The following is a 23,620-nucleotide window of genomic DNA, read 5'->3' as shown; positions in this document are numbered from 1 at the left end:
CAGCCCCATAGCTAAATTCCATACGTCCAAACAGGTTTTAGGATTTGTTCTCTTGTCCATCAGAGTCTTGAAGAAAAATGTAATGTTCTCGTGAGAAGGTTATGTTTCTGGAAATCATTCTCATCTCCCATTATTCTTGTTTTACTTCCTTCGATTACTTTCTTCACTCCTCACTGATTTTTCACTTTCTTCACTGATTGCTTACTCTCACACGTTAATTATACTGATCTCCCCTCAATAGATTTCCAACAGTATTCTCTCCAAATATTTCAGATTCAACAAAGATATCTCCTATTCCACTTCCATTCAAGTATCACCCCAAGACAATCAATCAAACTCAGCCAGATGAAAAGTACCTATCTATTCGTAGATATAAGTTACAGGAATCAGTTGATGAAGCTGCTTTCACACCAAAGCTATTAAGCAAAATGCTAATAACTCAATCTTCATAGATTCTATTAGATCGAACGGAACTTGACAAACACATATGTTCATCATGTTTATGATATGTTATAAGTTATGTTCAATCTAATAGAATCTATAAAGATTAAGCTATCAACATCTCTTTGGCGTAAACGCAGCTTTAGAGCTGTATTCCCTTTGTAATCAAATATTTAATCATATCACATGGGAGTAATTGACATTATTTGTGCTTCAACTGTAAATTTATATTAAGAAGATATTTTACTCCTGTCACACGGTGCTCTATATGGGGTAGCCTATATTATTTGATTAACTCACTCCATTACTTGACTTATGCAATTCCAAAGTGATAATTGAACTAAATCGAATAATTATTCTCTCTTTATGAAATATGAGTTTTTTATCGACTAAGAGACACATAAATAATGATAATGAGATGAAGTTTGTAATTTTGACCATAATTTGTATACTGTATTATGATGAGAACTATCAATTATTGAGGCTTGAGAATTGAAAAATCGTGTTCAGCGACCGAAAGTAGATAAGATAGCGTTCCTGAAATACATAATTTGAATGCATAGACTAGTAGGAGCGATGCGATAATCAGGCCACTACATGCATTATCACCCTCCCCCCCACCGCCGCATCAATGATCGTAACCCCCAAACTATATATATCATTGAATTCAGGAATAAACAGCCTATTACGTTTATTTGGGACCTTTTCCTCTAAGTCGGCTAACGACTTAAATATTCGAGAAATAACAAAAAAATCCATAATAAAAAAATAGATTTTTCAAGATATTTTTTTATGGAAAAACTATGTGGTTTATCGCAAAAATGTAGAGGACCACATTGAAAGCCAGTTATGTGTACATAATATTGAGAAAAAATTCAAAGCTGTACTATGAATAGTAACTGCAGGACAGGCGATTTTATAAGCGCACGTTTTTTACAACTTTCCCCCCTCCCACTAATCTGTCGACCACCCTGGGACGTGACGACATCGAGTTTCATACACAATAAAGATCCCCTAACAATAATCCGAAGTCAAATTCTCTGCCTCTCTCATGTATGCTCAATGTAAGCCAGTGCCTGGACTATCAGCACTTTAATTATTGCATACACTATTTCAACTACTCTCACTAAAAAAAATTATGTCTGCTTGCTATGACTGCTTGATCAATACTCGAATAAGAAAGTATCATCGAAAAAGAAGAAAGAAGAAATTCTCACTTGCTTGCCAGAGGTCACCAGAGTCACCAGCAAAACTTGAGAGCAGTAGACTGAACCCTCATTATACTATTTTATGCCAAAGTTCAAATTTAAATTTTATTATTAATCAAATATTATTATAACTCAGTGGAGTCGCTGTATGACAAGAGTTGCTAAATTAATTGTTTCATCACTGATGACGACGACACCAGCCCACCGGACTAATAAGGCACAGGACACATTAGGCGGAAACCATGCCACATCTTTAAGTTTGGGAAAATCTTCGCACGTGAGTTGTAAATTTCAGTGGGCCTTCATTGCTTTGTATTTATGAACATAACAAAGCTAGCTCGTCGAAAGTTACATTCAAAAATCATGCTTGATTAATAATTACTTGCGCATTTAGTTAAGAATAAGAGAAGTCTTACTAAGAACTTGAATGAAAATTAAAGAATTAAGTAGCCAAAGAACTATTATTCATAGGCATTTTGAATTATTCTATAGACTTATATCATCATTATTAAGAATATTATTGCATGGAGGCAATTATAAGAAGGGTCAAAGTTTCATTTTATCTAATTTCCACTGTATGCCGAACTCAAGCCCTGAGATTCACGAATGTTTATAATATTTGATATTATTGGAATATAAAGTTATAGATTTTATTGGACAAGCGGAGGCAAGTTGAGAAATTGAGCTTATATATATCTTCTTCTTCTTCTTTGGCTGTGCCTTATCCCATTTAAATGGGGTCGGCATTCCTTCCTCTTAGTCTGCCTCTCCACAAAGCCCTATCCAATGCTTCCTGCTCTCTCCTCCAACCACTCTCCCACAAGTCAGCCGCTATTCTATCTCCCCACCTCATCCTAGGTCTACCTTGTCCTCTCACACCTATATATATATATATATATATATATATATATATATATATATATATATATATATATATATATTATATATATATATATATATATATATATTATTTGTTACGAACAAGCCTAGTGAAATTTAAGTGAGCTAGTTCTGTGATATTTTCTAAATAATATATCCTTATATTATTTTATACTAATTGTTCCATGATTTATTATCGCCCATTGAGTACCTATGTAATACACGAATTTTCTTTATTGACTGGTGTACCTTTTATTCATAACCCTGTCTTTATGCATGACCAATCTGGTATTAGTACATTATTTCCTTATTAACGTAATAGTTAAAATATCATATATGGGTTACATATTCTTTATAGAATGTGTTGGGCAAATCAGCAATGTACAGCATTGATTATTAAATCTTCAGAAATATCAAATTCTCATGATCTATCTAAATTGTTCAGAATCATTAACAAAATTGAATTGATTGAAACACAGGGTCATAGTATTAAGTTGGTGCAGCAGTATACATTAATAGTAATTATAGGGAACTCTGATGAGGTGTTGCCTTTGATCCTTCTTGATATTATCTCACATTGCTGACCTCTCTGTCAGATGGTAACGAGTTGGTTTGGAGTCGATGCTATATTGTCTTGCACAATATTCAGATTCCTTATCTATCACTTCAGCATCTATAATTGCGGAATCATCCAGAGCAACGGTAAGAATTGCAGACCACAAAACGGCAGCAGATTGCAGCAAGTGCGAGCAGAATTTCATATGAGCTCTCTGAAGAGATGATAAGAACACTGTGGTATTTTTATTTCAGCAGGAGTGAACGTAAAAATTCTTTGATCTCATTTGCTATACCAATTATAGCTAGCTAGGCATATATGTATAATTCAAATACGGATTTACATATATTATCAGTTAGTCCATTGAAATTCCTGGTTAAAATCAATTCACAATATTTCATGTAACTATTGTATGTTTTCTATCTTGATTATCGAGTTTATCTGTAGAGTACACAGTACATAGTTATATTGAGAGCCTATCCTTTTTTTTGTCTGAAGAAAAACGAAGGAATTGGTAAATTTTCTTGCACAACGAACTCCATTTGTAAAAATGTTCGAAATATAATAATTAAAAATTTGAAGCTGATTGGTTGAAGCTTTCGAAAGTTATTGTAGAACAAAATATTGTTCAATATTTTTTTGTGAAAAATGTAGAGTACATGATAGTTAGTTTCTAACACTATCGAAAACATTCAATTATCTCAATTCCGCATCCTCTCTATTTATTTTACTCTTCTCTCCGTGAAATTATTCGATTCTCCATTCACTCAACTCAATTGCACTCACTTGGTCACCTCCAACCTCACCCCATGCCTTCCCTTTTCAACCCTCCCCGACCCGCGACCACTCCACTCGCCTGGTTTGTCTGTGCTTAAAATTGCGAGTCCGGTTTTCCTCAGAATAAAAGAGCGGCCAGGTCTGGCGCAAGATTTTTAGACCACATGTTAAATTATTCAGTACATTATCCCCTGAGCGGACTCCAAATCCTCATACGTGGCTGAGCTCGATCTTCAGAAATACACCCAACAGTGTTGTGAAAGGCAAATTTTATGAACGCAAGCAGCAATCTAGAAGCGTAAGACCACATTCACTCACACAAGCTCCTGTGTTTTCTATATACTGACTAGAATAAGGTGGAGTCTCGCTAAATGAGATCTTCTCTCTCCTCATTTTTGAGTGCACAGCGTAATTCAATATCAACATGTCATTTATCAGTTTTTTGATCTAAAGTTGAAAAAGGTGTAACGTTTGTGAAATTCCAGGCTCACTATGCTATAATATGAAACCATACATATAAGTAAATACTACTTGCAAGTGACCGAAGTATCTCTTATAATATAGCTAGAACTATGAGAGATTTAGGATTGGGATTATGAGAGATTGTGAACTCATGAGCTTTTCTATGATATGATAATTCTCGTTGACTAGGAATCCTTTAACATTATTATTTCTTGCCTTCAAGAAGGTTCTACAATTGAAACGGATTAGTTCCTGAGACCTCTTCAGAGATTTATCAATTATTATGAACATGTACTTCATAATCATAGATATTGGGTAATTAAAATCAAATACACCACAGTAATTCGCAATCCAATCATCTACAAGACTAATAGATTTCATTCTGGACAGGTGATACTGCTCTGTCACCAAACAGAGTTTCATCCTTCTAAAAAGCTTCTTTATCCAGTATAAGCAGAGGGGAATTGCAGTAACAATTTGGGGCTTTGTTGCAAAAAAGATGGTTTCGAAAAAGCAACCCACACTTCAGTTGTGAGTTGATGTGAAGCGTAGGCTACAATCACAAGCCGGCTGATTGCCTGAACACTGTTCTCGGACTTTGAAGCAGACAACTGTAAATAGAGTCCTAATCAAAACCCCTATCATTGCCCTCAAAAACAAACATCACTTTTCCACTGCTGCTAACAAGCACTGATCCAACAAACATTTCCATTCATAACCCTCCGCGCGTTGTTCCTAATCCTACCTAATTCATAATATCATGTCAAAACCCCTATCATTTCCATCAAAACATGTCATTCAAGAGTCTGTCAATTTTGATAATTGTTAATTCATTTAAATGTCAACACAGCAAATTGGAGTTGCTCTTGAAATTTGATGTGGATTGAAAGCACAAACACTGATATTACGCATAAATGATAATGGAAAATCAGCTTTCATTTCAAGCTGAAACATAGTCACCAAATCTCTAGAATTATATTGATTTTGCGCCACTCAAATTTAAATGAGGCTGCTATAATTAAATAAAAATATCTGTATATTATCCTATTTTTAACATTGAAATACGAATTATCAATTTGCAAGATGACTTGATTGAATAATCAATTCATCCACTTAGAAAAATTTAGGGCGGGTTTCCGAGCTCGGGATTTAGCTAAGCTCTAGACTTTAACTGGCTTTAAACTCTGGAGTCAGAATATTGGTTTTCTGAGTCAGAGCGTTAACGTAGTCGAGGACTTGAATAGACTCCGGAGTTTAGAAGATAAAATCGTGACTCAGAAAGTCGATTTAGACCCGAGTGCTTATTTTAGTCCTGGACTCTGTAAGTCCAGAACTTATAGATCCCGAGTTCGGAAACCGGACCTTAAAAATCAATTTTAAAACTTTGTATACCCACATATTGAAGTATTATTGTTTATTCAGTAGTTTTGCAAATTTTTCTGTCCGATTACTGGATTTGGCGGAAGAAGCTGAATACTGAAAAATTAACCAAGAATACGAGGTATTTGGGCCATTCTGTATCTAGCTAAGAAAATTTTGCTCGAGAAATTGGTTCTGGACTTCTCCTATGTATCCAAATAATTATATTAAAAAATCAGAACAACCTATTGCTAGCATCTATACATTGATAGTGACTGGACTAGAGATGACTTGATCCGGAATTCAAGAAATCATTGTGACTGTTATTTTCTATTATCTTCTATGCACTCCCTAGTATTTAATTTTTGGCCATTTACGTGGTCTTTCACCAGCGAACTACAAGGGAATTTTGTGTGCTGGTTGGTTTTTCTCATGATTTCGTGATAATAATGAACTTTTCATTTTTATTTGTTTGCGAAATATTGTATTACTAATGTCAGAGAAAACTTCTATACTTGAAAACTAGAAAACCTCTAGATTGTTTATTCTATCAATAGCAATGGGTACCTGGTTGTGGGTTGCACAGTTCTACAGTATTACTTTGAGAAATGAGAGCTCATTCTTAAGAAGCTGTTTTAGTATGGATGTTTCGTACTGATCTAATTATTGTTGAATAATCAAATTTGAATGATCTGAGAGTAGAACAAGATAAGCCTAACTTTTAGCTCACGTCTGTAGTTATACGTGTATTTACCTAGATTTGCACAATTTTGTTCAAACTCAGTGTCTATTTACTTTTACAGTTACAAGAGCTGAGCTCTGATGAATCTCGACTGAAGTCGAGAAGGAGAAAGAGTAGAAGGAAAGCTTTTGCAATTAATGAATAATATTATTCTGCTCTGGGAGGGATCCGTCATTTGATCCACACTTCAAAGGCATCTGGATACCTAGATTGTGCAATATCCACACGCGAATATCTTTATTCATTGAGTCAATCATCCACGAAAAGAGAAACAAATCATCTTGTTTTGTATCAATGAACCTTCCTCTGTAAAGCTCTGTGTAACTTTTCAATAGCTTGAGCTAAGAAAATGCTTTCAACGTTCAAATTTGATTAAAAAACTTCATTCTCCACTCACTGTTTGCTACTCTTACACTACAGAATTTGGAATTCCTTGTAGCTTGAAGCTATTATTACGAACAACGATCCAGGATTGCTAAATTTTGAGATCTGGGAAATGGCTTAGAAGTTTAAATGGATTTCTCAATAGGAATAATATTCAAATTTCAAATTCAAATAATCTTTATTCCTTCTTTACAACATAGGTATTTTACAAACATAGCAAGCGAGATACATATAGTACACGGAATTCCCCCACAAAGACCAATCGTCTGCGTGTGGAGGAGAGTTCCATGCACAACACATTTGCAATCACAAAATATTTTTTATAATAATTACAAAGTAAATGAATATTTTTGAAAAAATAAGAAAAATAAAGAAAGATAACTTATTCATAATGAGAGAGGATGGCTCTGAGACCGTGTCACGCTAGGTTACAAATAAGAGAAAGGACTAATATTTATCATTAAAAAAAAGGAAAAAAATAACATTTATATCGTGTCAAGAAAAATCACTTAATGATTTCAAGGAATTTTATCTCTACAAGGGTTGTTGGCGGGTGTAACGAGAGCAGAGAAGGGCTTCAGCTGCCTCTCAGCCAATGCTATATAGCCACCTGTCGACACCTCTTCTATACACGGCCAAACAGCACACCTCGGCCTCTCTGATCTCATTTGGAATGTTTCTATAATTATAAAATGTGTGCTAAATAATATGAATTTGATAGTTCTGACCCTTGTGTCAATTGAGGAATTTCATAATTATAGTTGGACCTATGGCGAGTTTCATAACGGGAATTTGAATTTGTTTCGCCAATGGTCTAAGTTTTGTATTTCTTTATGTAAATTAAAAGTGATTTGATAAAATGTTGTCAGATATTTAAAACCGAAAATTATGAAAAAAGCAAGGTAGTCGGGTATCTGTGATTTCTTTTCAGTATTTTTTTGATTATTGTTCTTTATGTTACTGCTAGGGGTTCAACGACAGTAGAGGAAACACCACCCCATGCCAGGATGCCATACTGGATCAGCGACTGAGCATATGCAAAGTACACCATTCTGCACTGGTCTATGCTCATTACTTGGCTGATCTCAGGAAAAGCAAATAATAATTTTCTGAGTCTGCTCTTGACACAATGAATATGCTGCACCCAAATCAACTTGTTATCTATTATAACACCTAAGTATCTGTAGTAATCAACTCGTTCAAGGGAATGACAGTCACAGTCCTGACTCCTTGCATTTCCGTATGACTGCATCTGCAATATGAGTTGGCCAGGATCAGTTTGGTTTCTTGTTACTATTGGCATGTATTTAGTTTTTGTGACATTAACGGTCAGGCAGTTGTGATCAAACTAGTTTTCAATTCTTGCATGGTCCAATGATGCACCGCAATAAGTCCACTCCCATGTGCCCTCAGCTGACACCAACACCGTGTCATCAGCAAATAAGAACAATTTTCCATTAGTTTGCAATTTTGAAATATTGATGAGAAATGGATGAGAAAGAGAAGAGGTCCAAGAGTGCTACCTTGAACCACTCCAAACTTAACTGGTTCCGTTTCACTAAATTTTCCATCAATTGAAACGTACTGCTGTATAATCGACAAAGTAACTTTTGAACCACTGCAGTGAGTTGTTCTTGATGCCACACATCTCGAGTTTGGTGATAAGTTTAGATCTATCAACAGAATCAAAGGCCTTTGCCAAGTCTAAAAAGGTTATTAAAACTTTATTTTTTATCTTAACAAAATGTTAACAAAATGAACTTTGACTTACTCAACATCACGGAATGGACATGACAACATGGTTTAAACATTAATGAAAATAAATCAAAAGCAATAGTAATAGGACATAATAGACGCTTACCTAACCTTGACTATGCCAATGGACCTTTTGTGACAATAAATGACCAACAGTTGGAGTACTGTAATACAGTAAAAAACTTGGGTGTCTTAATGAACAGACATCTCGACTGGACCGAACACATTACTAGCACTTGTAATAGGGTCTTTGCTGGCATACATTCTCTGAAGAAGATCAGCCCTTTTCAGGTAAGGTTGATGCTGGTAAAGACCCTAATCTTTCCGACCTTTCTCTACTGTGACGCTGTTACCCATGACATGACTGTGGCACTGTCTGATAGGCTTCAGAGAGCTCAAAATTATTGCTTGAGATTTGTTAATAATCTAGATCGAGGTGAACATATCACTCCCTACTTCGTTCAGCTTAACGTGCTCAGGCTCAAAAGGTTTCGATCCTACCGCATACTTATGTTTCAAACTATTCAAACTAATGGCCAATAAGAGCCCTGATTATTTGAGTTTTAAATTTAGATTTCTGGGAGAGGTTGGGAGAGGTGGAACTAGAAATAGTTTGTCTGTGTTGAGTGTGCCTAGGCATCGTACGGTGGTCTATAACAGGTCTTTTCATGTGACTGCCTGCCGACTGTGGAACTCGCTACCAATGGAGGTGAGGGCAATTCAGCGGCAATCCCAGTTCAGTGCGGCTGTCATGAACTTTGTGAGGGGGGCTGGCTGGAGCGACTTATAGCTACTGTGTATTGATTAATATATCTTCTTTGTACGTGTGTGTGTGTGTGTGTGGTGTGTGTGTGTGTGTGTGTGTGTGTGTGTGTGTGTGTGTGTGTGTGTGTGTGTGTGTGTGTGTGGTGTGGTGTGTGTGTGTGTGGTGTGTGTGTGTGGTGTGTGTGTGTGTGTGTGTGTGGTGTGTGTGTGTGGTGTGTGTGTGGTGTGTGTGTGGTGTGTGTGTTGTGTGTGTGTGTGTGTGTGTGTGTGGTGTGTGGTGTGTGTGTGTGTGTGTGTGTGTGTGGTGTGTGTGTGTGTGTGTGTGTGTGTGTGTGGGTGTGTTTGTGTGTGTGTGTGTGTACACGATATCTCATCTTCCAATTAACGGAATGACTTGGAATTTGGAACGTAGGGTCCTTACAATATAAGGATCCGACACGAACAATTTTGATCAGATGCAAAGTTTGATTTTGGATTCTCAATTATCAGGCTTCAGATACAATTTAAACAGAAAATTCCGAGTGGAATAGATTGAGCATGAGAATCTCTACAATTGATGTTTTGTAACATTTTTACCTAAAATTAAAAATAAGCTCGAAATTCGAGAAAATGTGATTATCCAATTGCAAACTGTTGGCAACTGTTGATTTTATTAAATGATCCACTATGAAGAGATAGCAGACCTCGTGTGTCTCCAGCGTTATTGCCCTGTCACCAGCTGGCTCAAATCTTTGAATAGTAGACTTGAGATGCGCGGGAACACTAGCGTCGGGTGATCAATTTTCTTAACGGCAAGGAAAGTTGTGTGAGTGCGCCACACCAGATTTTTATGATAACTCACCCGGCCGCCTGGCATTCAATTAAACGCACTGTACATTTGAGAGCAAACAAAATAAGAATAAAAAGACTCGATTATTTCAATTTGAAATGAATTAAAACTAACACTTTGGTGTAATATCGTAATTACAAAAAAGTGCCATGTTTCTATGACGTTATTTTTTAATGAATAACGCTTTGCCTCTGCTTGGCTGCAATCGGTAGAGCATGAGAATTGAATTCTATAAAATCTGGTCGTGGTTTTCTAGGATACAATTTCACTAAAGTCTTAATAGGCTCATTCAGGAGCTCTTGCAATAATTTAATACTGATAATTAACAAATATATATGAGATTTATACTCTATGGTATTGGGGAGTAAAATGAATGGTACACCATAAAAAATTTGATACATATATTGAACGAATAATCTCAGTCAGATCAATATAGAAAATATATAGAGCAACAAAATACACAATAAAGACAAGAATAAAAATATCAAGATAAAATATCACAGATCAGTACACTATTCTTCAGCTCAATAGCACGAAACTTTACCATGTGCTTTTCAGTTCATTGATAATATGCATTCATTTGCATGCAGCTTTGATATTGACTTGCTGTTGCTTGTCGATTTAGGTAATCTCACTTTATATATTATTTCATAAATCAGAGAATGATAAATTGACAAATCAATAATTAAATATTAATTTCTATAATTTCCAATAAATTTCTCAATAATAAATATGTATCTCAGGGTGTAAGATTCGGCACCTGATGGAAATAGATAAATCAATTTATCCAATGAACCAGAGCTACATTATATTTTTACAAATTATATTATAAAATCAATGATTGGGTGAACGTTAGTATTACAAACTTAGAATTTAACATTCTTTTAATTGGTGTACTTTTGATATATAAATTGACTCATTCCTATTCAATAAAGTATTTCTTATACCCTTTTAAGACTTGCGCAAGTTTTTTGATTAATTTCTTAATATTTAAAACCTTACCGACAAGCTAGCTTTTATTTTTATTTCACTCGAAGCACTGAGGGCGCCCTAATTTTATTTCGACTATTTGTTCACTCACGTGCTGAATTTTTATAAGTTGCTGGCGGCGATCCGAAATTCCTGGCAGTCCTGGATTGTTGGTGGCCGAAGTCGTCTTCTCCAAGGGATTAAATAAATATTTGAATGACTTTCGCTTTAATACAGCATCACAAAGTCTTATAGAAAATTAATAATTAGATTTAAACTTTAAGTCTTTAAAAGGTACAATACAATAAAGAGTCTTGTGCTCTACAAATTTTGGTGACATTCCCTGGTAGTGTCTAGCAGGCAAGTGGGCAAGTTCTACTTTTCTTTCCACAATTTTTATTTCTGACTTGCAAATTTACATAAATTTAAATAATTTGCTACTATGCCATTTGAAGGTTCAAATAGTTTGTGCCAATCTATTAAATTATTACTTATATCACATATCTGATATTTTATACTTTCTCGGGCCATATCCAATACATGAACTGAACAGTAAAAATTTACAAAATCTTATCATTTTTAGAAATATATATAGATTCATTTGAATCAGCTCTCTATTGCCGCCCATCGATTACTACAATTTGATTGGTTCATGCAAATTTATTACAGTATACTTGCGCCTATGAATCTCCTACTTCCTTAGTAGATTAATTTATTTTTATTTTGTGTTTTAAGTACATTTATTACATGCAGTATATTTTTATAAGATTTATAAGTTGTTTCTCACTTTATAACAATTAGCCATGTGCTTTTTTAGTTCCTCTAGTTGCATACCATTTAGTTACAATAAATTTCTGCCAAGGTGTCTGGCTAGATTTTACGTTATGCGACTCAATCGATCATTATGTCGCCGATCAGTAGATATTTTACGCCTAACCTCAAATTTTCAATACTTTATATAATATTATATAAGTAGCAAATAACTTTCCATTTCTATTCGGCTGTTCTAATATAGCCATGATACCTGATATTATCTAAAAAGTGTAATGTGAAAAAGCATAGGCTAACCGACGTTAAAAAAAATAATAAAAAAAGTAAATTGAAATTTTTTTATGCGTACTGTATCGTTTCATTGAATAGCCTTATATAACGCAACTGAACAGAAAAATAAATTTAGTTGAGTTACTTAACTATTGAGAAGGGAAAGAGAATATATAAATTGTTAATAAGAGATAATATTTCAATTATTGATTCTAGGTTTAAAAACTTGGAAAAATATAGTATTTAAGGTAAATTAAATAGATTATTCAATCATGTGTGTAGGATTTCACACTGGAACATGCTACACATGTGATAATATATCGGAAAAATAAAGATAATGATTTCCATTCATAAGAAGTGTAATTTATGAGTGGTCGGATTTTTCAGAACAGATTCTATTACCTTAATTTTATAAATCAAGTTAGATATAGCGTTGCTCTACTGAAGCTAATAGTAATAATGAAATCACAGCTAGACTTAATCTCTACAATCAAAGATAGCTTGTTATTACAACGGTGTAATCAGTGCTCTATGATAACGAAATTTTCCAACTGTGGCAACAGCACGCCTCTAACTTCGTTTCATTGCATATTATCTCAACAAGTTGAATAGTCGAATATAGGGTATAATCATGCTTTAGCAAATACCTATAACCTATACCTTCAAATATATTCACGCTCTATTAGAATATTGTTGAAACTAAATATCATAGAGACTGTATAATCAGTCTCAATATATGTGATTAAACAGTCTCTAATGATAATAATGATATTGGGTAAATACAGTATAATCTCTTATCGCATTCTTATCGTATTCAGATAGCTCGGTTAATGCGTGGCGAACTCAAATCGGTACCTTTGACGCATAATTATAGACAATAGTACCTGAGTACCTATGTTAGTTGTATAATTTTAGATTTTATTTTATTATTTAGATATCTCGTTAATCACTGGTATACTAATAGTTCATTTAATGAGGTTTTTGTTAATAATTAGTTTCAACACTGCTAGCAACTTAAAAGATGATTATACTGCTCCATTCTATAGTTATTGAAAAGTTCACGCCAAAGTGCGAAAGAAAGTAGAGAAAAATGTATAGAGAAGAGATATATATCTTATATAAGAGATAATATATCTTAACTATTGATTTGAAATACAGTGAACTTTGATAACGTTTCTAAATTATTACTCCGAGACGTCAAGAGTTGATTCAGACGGTGAGGGGGAAGGTTAAAAAATCATTCTTGGGGGGTCTCCTAAACTCAACCCACTATTTTATTACAGACGAGCAGGTGTAACCCGCGCTTGACTAGTGTCTGAGAGAAACACAAATAAGAGATTGAATTATAGTTCCATAGTGGGAATTAAAAATCCTATCAATATTCACTTGGAAACAATAGAAAAAATATTGGAAAAATAGAATACCGTAATTCTAATACAATAATAATGAAATAAGATAATTCAGAAAATAATTTTAGAATAATTATATTTTTCTTATAATTTTTCTATTGTTTTCAGATGAATTTTGATAGAATAATATTTTTAATTTCCATTATAAATATCTAATTCAATCTATTATTTGTGTTTCTCTCAGACACTAGTGAAGCGCGGGTTACACCTGCTCGTCTGTAATAAAATAGTGGGTTGAGTTTAGGATGATGGTTCTGAGTCAGCCAAGTGCAGTGAGCACTATCATTGATGAAGCGAGTGGTCGGCCTGAGTCATCAAGTTAATCGCCGATATTATTCCGCTAGAAGATGAAGTTTGAAACTAGAAGCCAGGTTTGGTTTCCGTAAAGTTGGCTTTGGGGAGGAAGTCAGTGAAAACCAGTGCGGTTTTGTTGGCTTTGAGAGTTCACAGTAGTAATGACAGTGGGAATGTGTCTGTTTAAACTCCAATTAGGTACGGTCAAATTTGCGAAATGCCAACCATGCCGTGCACGACATTCCATATGGAATCCAGCGTATGCGCTCATAGAACGGCCAGATATATCATTGCGCCCCCGACTCGAGAAATGCTAGCGAAATTCATAACGATAGAATAGAACCCGCGTGCATTTCGCAGCGCTGGCTTTCAACTGTAATTAATTCAAATGTTGTACTGTATTTAGCATGACGAGAAGTGACCAGTGTTCTCTTTGAATATAACTGTGGAGCCTTTGAGTCAAATTCATTATGAAATTTCCCTCTTCATTTCACGAATGAGTAGCATTGGATGTAATGGAGTAATCAAGAGTAATCTCCAGTACTGAAAATTTTCAAATAGCACATGTTTTTTCATCATAATCCCACTATCACTCTTTTGGTTGCTGCTATTGAAAAAGCACTCCATACATAATATTAGTACCTATGAATCCAATCAAACTTTTTCAACTTCCGAATCGGCATAACTCATCTAAGATAGGCTATAGAATGTATAGAATATAATACGAACGTACATAATGCGTATTCCAATTTGGAAGTTATGAAATTGAATAGATTGAATATAGTGTCTGCCAAACTATTTTGAAAGATACGAGTACAAAATTCAATAGCTTTCATATTAGATTTCCAAGTTTATTCTGTACACTATGTAGTATAAATGAAATTCAAGTCTGATCATGTCAACTTGAAGAAAATTCTGTAGCAAAAACTGACATTGATTTCAATAGTATATACTCTTATAGCAGTTGGGAGCGATGACGCGAGATGACCAATGACATACCCCCAAGCAGAATGACGCACCTCTAATCCCAAGTCCCCAAAATGTTATCTTCGCGAAAAACAGTTATAAGTGGTAATATTAAATCACAGAGGTGATTTCGTTCATTTCTGATAAGATCTGATTTGTCTCTGATTAAACATTTTTGACATTTTTTGGGGATCCCTCCCGAGATGAAAAGTGAGACAACAACGTTGTCTCTGAGGTACAATATAATTTACTGGAACTTAAGAATCTACATTCCACAAAATTGAATTTTCTCAACTTTAACAGTGTCTGTTGATAGTTTGTCATAATGGCTCTGCTGGATACACTTATGTAGATATTCAATTTTGTTAATTTGGTGGTTGATGTTCGAAGCTTTATAGTTTGAAAGGGAGCGGTAAACATAGTAATAATCGGCTTGGAACAGAGTGAACTGTGTGCCTCTCTTTATGCGAGAATCTTGTCAGAGCAGAGCAGAGCACAGTGAGAGACTGCAGACTGCACAGTTGCTGTGAATTGGGTTGCAATTACGCTGCGGTCTCGTAATTGATTTCAGGAAGCGTTGTGCGAAAATTAGGGAGCAAAGCAACGCAGCTCGCTTGTTTCCAACGCTGAGCTCATCTTGTTTAAAAATGTTAGCCGCAGCTCTGATTTCATGCTCTGCTCCACGACTCCTACTGGATTCCGCTTCGCTGAGTAATGTGGCCGTCGCATTCAAGTTATAGCCTCCACCGCCTCCGACGCCGCCACCCCCGCCACCCACGCTTGACCATTTTGCAACCACTGCCTAAAAACGAATCCCAATAAAAGTCCAAGTATAGATGAAATGTCTGCCATTACGCTAAAAATGCAAATGTATAGCTTTCTATTGCTTTTTCACCCACAATGCTCAGTAATTTGATCATCAAGCCGCACAGTCACATGTGACATCTGTCGACAATAATAATTTCTGTAAATGTATTTTTTGAGTTTGAATTCTATTAGCTCAATAGACTCGGCATGATATGAATTATTATTATTATTAACAGATTTCACCCATTTTCAGTTCATAGTGACAGTTCAATATTGGGAAATGGCCAATATTGAACTTTGATAATCCTTTGTTATTCGAAATATTATTGCGCTCTCTTAACTATATGATGAACACCCCTCCCAAGCCCAGTGACACAATCTCCCAATGTAGAAAAATTCACATTCTGCCCTCCCATAGCCCCGCAAACCCAAGAACTTCAAAAACGCAGTTTTTGGGCACCTCTGCTTGATTGTTGGACTCATTTTAGGTTACTGTACTTGTCATTCATGAATTTCATCTCATTCATTTTGCAAAAAAATCGTAAATTGATCTTAGTTCCAGGAAGCCTTGTAGAATATACTTTTATACGATTAAAATTACTGCAAATCCACTTTAATTCCTATACAACTTGAGAATTCAAGAATTATTTTTTCTATAACACTGCTCGTTTCTTTTTGTAATTTGACTGCAATCTATCACCTTGGTTAATGAACAGTTCAATTCTAGCTTAAATTAATACATTAAAGTTTGACATTGAAGGGGTATTCACTCCTTCACAGTCTAAGTGAGCAATGCCCATGCACTGTTTCTTTCAGAATCACTCTTACTACATTTAACGAGATCTGTAGGCTTCTTCCTTTTCAGTCTTCTCACTGTATTAGAGTTGTCAATGAAGTGTGGAGCTTGGATGTTTTGATTATTATGTAGAGTCCCTTCATGGTTTCTGACAGCCTTTTATGACATCGACTTCTTCCATCTGCAGGTCCCTGTGGAGATTCGAGTCTCTCACAAAGTATGGAGCATTGACAGCATTCCTCAAAACATTGTTCTGAAATTTCTGGATGGTGTTGATGTTACTTTTTCTTGCACAGCCCACAGCTGGATGCCATACAACCACACAGGCCAAAGAATTTGTCTATACAATAGTAATTTATTGTAGGTTGAAAGGCTAGAATTTCTTCCCAATAACCAGTACATTTTCAAGTATTTGGAATTCAGTTCTTCTTTCTTTTTCCTGACGTGTGACTTCCATCTTAGTTTTGCATCTAGTGTCATTCCAAGATACTTAGCTTCATTTGCAAACGGAACTTCTACGTTGTTTAATCTTATTGGAATGTACACATAATGCCTATTTGTGGAGACAACATGTGTGGACTTGCTTCCATTCAACTTAATCCGCCAGGTTTTAGTCCATTCCTCTATTTTCTTGATGGCTTCTTGTGCTTTATTTGTAGCTTCCTCATTAGTTTCTGCTAAGACAGCTGTGTCATCTGCTAAGGTTGCAATAGTGCCATTTTCTGGAACAGGAAGATCGCTGGTGTAGAGCAGGTACAGAGTAGGGCCCAATACACTTCCTTGAGGTACTCCAGCTTTGATTGGTGTTAGTCCTGAGTAGCTATTACCTTGTCTCACTCGGAAGAATATGTCTGACAGGTAAGATTTTAGCAATGAGGCATATTGCTGAGGTAAAACTTTTTGTAGTTTCTTGATTAGACCTACATGCCACACTTTATCAAATGCCTGAGCGACGTCTAAAAGGATAGCAGCACAATATGTTTTCTCTTCTAGAGTCTACTCAATAACTTGAGTAATTCTATGGACTTGCTGAACTGTTGAATGTTTTCCTCTAAATCCAAACTGATGATCAGGAATTAATTGTTCACTCTCTATCACATGTTTCAATCTGGAGAGCGAAACTTTTTTGAAGATCTTGGCCATTATGGGTAATAAGATGATGCATCATGTGGTGGTTTACCTGCCTTGGGGACCATGATGACTTAGCTACCTTTCATGACAGTGGCACATACTTCATCATCAAAGCTAAAATTGGAGAAACTACATGGAATGGAAGATGATTTAATGCTCACAATCTCGTAACTAGCAAATTCTTGTTTCATCAATTGTTGAAAAGTTATAAGACTTGAAAGAGCGAAAAAATGGAAGAAAATCTGGTTTTTCGAGAATGCATCACTTTAGAACATGAATATCTCGGAAAGTATAGGATTTATCTGAAACCTCTATCAGACAAAACTTGTAGGAAATTTATAAGGCTTCATTTTTATGTAGTTGATTATGTCAATATAACCCATTGTTCCCAAGATATAAGCATGTAAGTAATAAGTGGAAAACGCAACTTTCAAACCACCCTCATCCCTTCAGTACATGTTGTAAGGGTTGGGATGTTTGATACGCTCACCTCCAAACTAGTCTCAACAAAGCTGCAAAGTCGAAAATTGTGTTCCAAACATTCCCTTCAAATTTCATTGTCAACTGACCTATTGTTGCTGAACAGAAAATTTCACTCTCTACACTAATATTGCTGCAACGTTCGTAGAGAAATGCGTAAAATAGTGAGAATATACATCAAATTGAAGATAATTTGATGCTCTATCAGCTCATAATCAGTACGGATTTTTTTCATCAATCGTTCAAGAATTATAAGGCCGAAAAGATGAAAAACTTGAAGGCAGAAGTGTTTTTTCAAAAACTGTCTCACCTTCAAGGGCGAATATCTCAGAAACTATGAGAGATATGGAAAACATGTAAGAGACAAAACTTGTTGGTAAGTTTGTAAGCTCCAATTTTGCAGAAGATATAGATGTTCATAAGATGCATAGTTTCCGAGATATATGCGAAAAATGAAAAGATGGTACTTTCAAACCACCCCCACCCCTTTAGCACAGGTGGTAGGAGTAAGGACTTTTGATATGTTAATCCTACAACTATCCTCAAAAGAGCTGTGGAGTTGAAAATTGTGTTCCAAACTTTTCCCTCTATACCTTTATTTGAGCATTCGTTGCCTGGACTAATAAAGATACAGAATAGATATTATCGGGAACTGTTAATGATCATATATTTTGATAGTGTTTTAAAAGTTTCCAAGTGTGTTCTAAATTTAATTTTCTAAGAGTTCTCTGAATTTTATGTTGATCTTCCTTTTTAAATATTTATTGTTATTTATGATTAACTTCTGAGAAATATCTATGATAACTTTCAATTCTTCTTCCTGAAATTAGAATCCTTTAAGTTTCTCATGATTCAATCTAAGACGTTTTTAATGTAAAGCAGACAGAGTAGGCTATTATCGAATTAGCTATATCAGAGATAACTTTCTAAATTTGGTAATTCTATTTTCGGTTTTCATAATGCAACTTAAATTTTGTTTCATTAACTGTTGAATTTAACTGTAAGAGGTGACAATATATTTGATATCTTCTCTCTATTTCGTTGTTTCTTTTGTCATTTCTGGATTCCCGTTCTCTAGCACTAAGTATGTTTATCAAGCATCCCTTTTATTAAGTTATATTGTGTGTGCTTCTAAATTCTAAATTCCAAATTAACTTTCCAAATTCATAGCACGGCACAGTTGTTTATCCGACACTCTCGCGTTTATCGAAACATATTGTCCGAAATTATACTCGAATAGCACTCGCGCACGCGTGCGAACGCGGTTGCACAAAAACGGCCTCGTTTAAAACACAATCGACCAATTTCTGCTTCGCTTGCATAGATAAACACTTCTCGTAAAACACTTCTGTGTACTTTAACATACACTGAGAACTTATGATTTAAGGGTAGGTAACTGATAGGTAACTATTCTATGCTCGTTAGGCATTTTTCATTTTACCGTTCGTTTCGCATGCGTTGTAGGCAGCAGACACGTTCATTTCAGGATTGTCGATGTTACAAAATTGTTCGTAACATCAGCAATAGCGACAATCAGCCTACTGTATTTTTTGAAATAAATAACAATAATTTAATAATAAAATGAAAATGCTTATTTTTCTCAGTAGTAGAATGATGTATTAAATTTTCCCACAATAAGCTCAGCATTTATTGAAATTGATTTCATTAATCTAGAACAATGATAATTTTGCCTTTGATCAGCTGATTGATCACTGATTCTTTATCGATGATCACTGATTCAATTTATCAAAAAAGCCATGAGCCATCCATGATGGCGACGATCGACCAGGGTTTCAGCTTTCAGTTTAGTCAAACAACCAATCACAGAGAATGTGTCGTCAGCAGTAATTTTATCTTTATTAGGACTACCCTAAGATTCGATTTTAAGTAACCCCCCCCTTCTCAACAATATTTCAAGACTGCAATCTGAGTTCAAATCCACACCCTGTTGGCAGCCCTGATATAGTAATTCATAGTAGTATAATTCAGTTATGCATCCATTCCATTCATTTAATTTATTTTATTTATTGATAATCACAAATCATAATATTATACAATAATGGTTCTATTGCTCTATACAATAATATAATGATTGGGAGAAGACAACAAGTATAGCCCAAAACTGAGGGGTGAAAAAATATTTCCAGCATTTCTTGGCATTTAATGAAAGTCTCTTCTGGCTTATTCATCCCAACCACTCACTGATACAAAATATTGCCTCAGCTTCAAAATAATATTCATGAACTCTATTGTGTCAAGTTTGATCTTACAGATCTGGTATTTTACGCATTCAGGATCTGACGATATTCTAGACAAGTCTTGTATGGTTAATTATGGAAATATGATATATTGGAGCAGATTTTTCTAAAAGGTCAACAGTCACTAGATAGACTGGTCGAAGAGTTTATGAGGACGATCGCTGATTTTGGTATAGTGCTTTCAGTGACAACTGAGTGCAGACTGCAGAACCAATAAATCAGCCGCAGCTAGCTCTACTTGGCGTAAATGGATTGAATATCCAGCGCCTAATGGTGTTAGAGCAGTGGCCAACTGTTTGACTGACAGATTGCACAACGAAGGCTACTATTGTCCTCATGATTTATGCACAACTTTACTGTCAGCTTGTAGCAGTAGTCCGAACATTAGACACAGACAACGGCTATTCAGCGTTGGGCATTCCGCTGCAACATATCCCGAATAACTGAAAGAACCAGTCCACGGGGGCCTTCAGTGCTCCATTTAATGATGAGACTGCCTCATGTTTCGGGCTTCGAGTTTTCATGGCAGCCAATCGAATAAGTTTGATGCCATTGGTAGCATGTGCTATGTAATTCATGATCACTTTCTAAACACTGGAACTTCATTCGGAAAGCTTTCAAATTGAATGTGTTCATTCAATCTGTACTACTATTACCATAGTCGAGAAAAGCTAGGTTCACAATACAAATTCAGTTCAGATCCCATACTCAATGGATCATTATTGATTCATCTATACGAATTCATTAAAATGATTGAGAGATTAGCATAAGATGGAAACGCGCCAATTAGTCTCCCCGACAACTAGTCTCCCCGACAGTAAAGCTCCTTTTAAAGACAAGATTAAAAACTTGCAAGTATTAGATAGAAATTATCTAAATACCAGATTGAAACAGCTTAGCACAGAAATTTTTACTAGAGTAAATGAAACTCATTCATTATCGGTTGATAAGGAATATTTGGATAAAACTGTGCAGGCATTGAATAACAAACCACATTCGAGGGGATTTACTGACGGCAGTTAAGGGTGCAGGAACACACTGTGCGTTTTTAAAAAGACTTTATTCAGGCCGAGCCTGTACACTACAACTACATAATACAGAATATTGCTTAAGACTACTTTACATTGATTCTAATACCGTATTCATATGAAACAGTTAGATTGATAACATTGGGGGAAGCTAGATTAGAAATTACACAATAAACAATAACAACTGATTAAACCAATTTAGTAATGGATTGCGAATAAGATATCAGTAATGGATTGGACTAAGTACATAGAAGATAATATTGGGGAAAGCTAGATACACAATAAACAATAGACAATAAATACAATTACAATTAAACAATTGTAATTTTATTTGTAAATTTTTAAACAATTTATACACAATAAACAATAACAACTGATTAGACCAATTTAGTAATGGATTGCAGATAAGATATCAGTAATGGATTGGACTAAGTACATAGAAAGTTATAATCTAACTGGCGTCAACTGAGCTCCTGAGAGAGGAGCTTTACTGACGGGAAGACTAGTTGTCGTCAGCGTCCGAGGAGCTAGTCGTCGTCTACGGTCCCGACAACTAGTCCCCTCCGAACCAGTAGGGGATTTACTGTCGGGGAGACTAGTTGACGCTAGCGAGCAAGAAGCTTGGTTGTTGTCACCGAACCCGACAACCAAGCTCCTTGCTCGCTCTGTGTGCCGGAGTTTTTGCGAGTAAACTGACATTTATATATTTCATGCACTTACTCTATGGATTTCCTCAAATCACGCCAGGTTTTCCCAGTCATTCATAGCTTTTTTAAGAGTTATATCACATTTTTCAAATTTAACAAGTAATTGGAAACAATTACTTCCGTTAACAATTTATTTCTCAAGCAGAATTCATAAGATTTACAAATATATTTATTTATATACAAGTAATAGACCGATATATATTATACAACACATCCACACATTTCAGCTATTTATGAAAAAGATGCAATTTATTTTTATATGGCTTGTATCAAATCATAAAAAATGGAAATTGAGTGAAATACATGTTGAGAATATATATGAAATTAAAACTCATATATGAGTTGAAAATATGTGATAGAAAATGGAAAAAAATTAGGTGAGGTAAGTTATGATATACTGTATATATTATATTCTATGCATACATGCAGGAATCACTTGCGAGACGTACAAACTCATTCTAAAACTGCTTGCCAATTCAATAAGGAACATTTCCAAGTCAGTTGAATTCGGAAAGAGAAATAGTTTGCTTTTTTAATTTTATGTTCGCAGTGGTAGAAGTGACAACTTCAACAAGCTTTTCTTCTAATAATCGAATTCATAGAATGTGTACAACAATATCTGTGATTGTACTACTTCCCCGCCCGCTTCAAGCTGGTTCCAATGTTCAATAGGGTATTAGCTGTCGGGGAGACTAGTTGTCGGGTACGATTACGATAGTACCATAAGATACAACCCAAAACAGTACCTAAACCGAATTTTGATACATATACTGGTTCAAAACGTATTGATTATTTTTCTTTCAATCTATAAATCTATTGGGCTTGTGAATATATAATACTTATTAGGTAACTCGTTCCAATTCATGTATCATACATTGGCTTTTGAAACATTTCACAAGATTTTATAAAAAAAAGAAATTCCCTTCATATAGGCTTGATGAGATTTGGAGTGGAACAAGTAGTATCAGATGTTGAATGCTTAGCAATATTTGAAAATCAATATACACTGCACTGTCTATTAACAATACTTGTTGATTGAATATAATGACTTGAGTTTACCTGTGCAATGACTGCTTTGTAAGGAATCTTCAAAAATGGTTCCTTCCAATGATTTCTGTGTTGATAACAATCCTTAAACACATTACAGCTTCGAAATTTGATAGTTTCTCGTCACATTGCTCCAACATCAACTATCGAAAAATGAGTCTTCATTCTCAAGGGGGAATTACTCTCTGTTTTTCGTTTCAAAGTACCTGAATCTTCCATTCACATAAATTCATCATGTTTGGCAAACTTCACCAAGTTTGCTCTGACTGAATAAGATGAAACTCAGTTTAACGATGCATTACTACTAAGCTCCAACTTACAACGCGTGATGTCATTGCTGTAACTGATTCTAAATAATTTACACGTGAAGCAGTCTATTGTATGTGACTAATCAACTGTGAAGTAAAAACGGAATGCCATTTTAACGACTTTCGCTTCTTGAATTTGATACGCAGAATCCGAGTAAGGCGAGGTGTGAATAAAAAATCACGTCCCGACTTAAGCACGAGTGTTGTGGCAGCAGCAGGCGC

At 35.2% G+C, this 23,620-nt stretch overlaps 1 protein-coding gene across 3 annotated transcripts in view; it reads right to left on the bottom strand.

Annotated features, from left to right (window-relative positions):
• LOC111043446 overlaps positions 1 to 23,617 on the bottom strand; it is a 77,815-nt gene extending 54,198 nt beyond the window's left edge. Inside the window, exon 1 of one of the 3 annotated variants that reach the window (XR_005572868.1) lies at positions 23,103 to 23,617. The gene's annotated coding sequence lies outside the window, so the exon portion shown is untranslated. The remainder of the gene's footprint in view (positions 1 to 23,102) is intronic. The other 2 variants (XM_039440573.1, XM_039440564.1) reach the window with 2 other exon arrangements.
• Between the last annotated feature and the right edge of the window lie 3 nt (positions 23,618 to 23,620).

Source organism: Nilaparvata lugens, chromosome 1, assembly GCF_014356525.2.
Source record: "Nilaparvata lugens isolate BPH chromosome 1, ASM1435652v1, whole genome shotgun sequence".
In the NCBI taxonomy this organism is placed as follows: Eukaryota; Metazoa; Arthropoda; class Insecta; order Hemiptera; family Delphacidae; genus Nilaparvata; species Nilaparvata lugens.
Note: the sequence above shows the minus strand (reverse complement) of the source record. Positions and strands in the feature narration are given on the sequence as shown.